The following is a 2,193-nucleotide window of genomic DNA, read 5'->3' as shown; positions in this document are numbered from 1 at the left end:
CCTTGTCGGGCATCACCAGCACGTTGTTCTTGCCGAAGAGCAGCGCTGCTTTGGAGTTCTGATGCAGACTCTCCACATAGTCTTTGGCGATGTGCTGCGAACTGTTCCTGCTAACCAGCGAGTCGTCCGACGACGTGTTCAATGAGCGCCCAAAGTTCAGGATGGGTCTTCTGACTGGCGGCGGAGTGGAATGGCCGCTGGATATGCGGTGCATTTTGACCTGAAAAGCCACAGCAGTCGCCCCATTTATTCCGCAGCTGCCGCAGGCTCACCAGCTCGTCTGCAGGAGGATCCGTCCAGAAGTGCTCGATGCTCTTCGTTCGCGAGTAGTCCAGCGCGCACGGCCCCACCAGTAACGAGCTGAGAATGGTTCCGTAGTCTGGATCGGCCACCAGGGCCTCTTTGTCGTAGTATTTGGACGCGTTGTTGACCAAGTGGTCGATGATCTTGGCCAGCTGCTTGTCGAACAGCGCCAATCTTCAATTGAGAATTGCATGTAACAATCAAAAGTACCCCCGAGTAGGCCGAACAGAGTCAAGAAGACGCTCATTTATACAACACGTGGTTGCATTTTGGCGGTGGTTTGTCATCGACAGGCTCTAAAATTAAGCTCCAAAGTGGGTTTTGAGGGTTTTTAATAGAAATATTGTAAAAATGGAAATTATGGGGATCAACAGTGAGTGTGTTCAGTTTCCCAAAAGACGATGGGTTGTTAAAACAGTGGCAGCGACAATTTTCAGCCCACGAAAAACAGCAGAATTTGTCTACACCATTTTCGACAAGATAGTCTAATATGGATAAGTACTTCCTATAACGACCAGGTTCGATTCCGACCATTTTCCCCAATTGTCCTTCTTACATGTCAAAATCTAACTCAATAAGTAGACAAAAAGAAAAAATTAATTACTCGAACAGGAACATTTACGAAAGGCTCTCGCAGAGAGTAAAAACAGTTTCCTCGCGTATAAGTCAGTAACTTTTGAAGATTTTGAACAATTTATGTATATTTTCAACTCTTGGTCTCTCCCTGATGAGTGGCATAAAACAATTACTAAACAAAACCAACTAATTCTATTTAAAATTCAAAATTCTCCTGGACCGGTTATCACATACTCAGTTGCTATAAATTCAAATTTAAAATTAGAAACCTACTTATTTGAACAGGAAATTTTTTTGCAGGTTGACAAATTTAAATCTCCATTTGTTTTGAACGACATCAACATTTTATCTAGTTTATTAGAAGAAATTAATAATATAACAGTTAACAAAAGTGACGAGTCAACTATTAAACAAAACCAAACGTTCCAACGCAGCATAAATCACATTTGTATCATTTAAAAAAATTTGAATTGTGAAGAAAATAATGACCTGTTAGTTTTTGTTTCTGAACAGCTAATTATGTCTACACAATCCAAAAGATATCGATATTCACCCGACACTATAATTCTATGTTCGATATTAAATACCATAAGTTCACACAGCTACAGGTATTTAAGACATTAAAGTGCTTTAATTTTACCACACCCCAGCACATTGAAAACTGCCTGTAATTCTTATGTAACAGATCCTTCTGCCGAGGAAAAACATTCTTTTTTGAGTTACGCAAAGAATTGGTTCAAATACGTAGAAGACCGGGAAGAATATATCATTTTACTTATGGATGAAATACATATTAAGCCCATATTTGGACTATAAAGGTGGAACTGTTGTAGGCGCAGCTATAAATTCTAACACTTTGGCTAATTCTGCATTTACTTTTATGATAACTCGCCTATGTTCAAATTTCAAAGAAGTTATTCATATCTCACCTGTAACAAAAATTAATCACGAAATTTTTTATAGTTTAATTAAATCTGTAATTATTGGTCTTGAAGAGGTCGGGTATAAAATTTTCTGTATTATCACTGATAACAATGCTATAAATAGTAAAGCTATGAACCTTTTTTCACCACAAAAACAATTAAGCATTGTATATCCMCATCCTGTAAAWGCTAGCCGGCCTTTGTTTTACTTATTTGATACAGTGCATCTTCTAAAATGTATTAGAAATAATTGGATAAATTCTAAGCCTGATAAAGTGCTTACTTATCCTGATTTTGAGACAGGTGAGAGAAAGTTTGCTTCATTTACCAGTTTAATTGATCTTTATAACACGGAACATGACAAACTGCTTAAATTTGGATACAATTTAAC

This window comes from Dendroctonus ponderosae, unplaced genomic scaffold, assembly GCF_020466585.1.
Source record: "Dendroctonus ponderosae isolate FM_Combo_2020 unplaced genomic scaffold, Dpon_F_20191213v2 Dpon_F_20191213_4, whole genome shotgun sequence".
Classification (NCBI taxonomy): domain Eukaryota; kingdom Metazoa; phylum Arthropoda; class Insecta; order Coleoptera; family Curculionidae; genus Dendroctonus; species Dendroctonus ponderosae.
The sequence above is the reverse complement of the archived record's forward strand: the minus strand, read 5'-3'. Positions refer to the sequence as shown.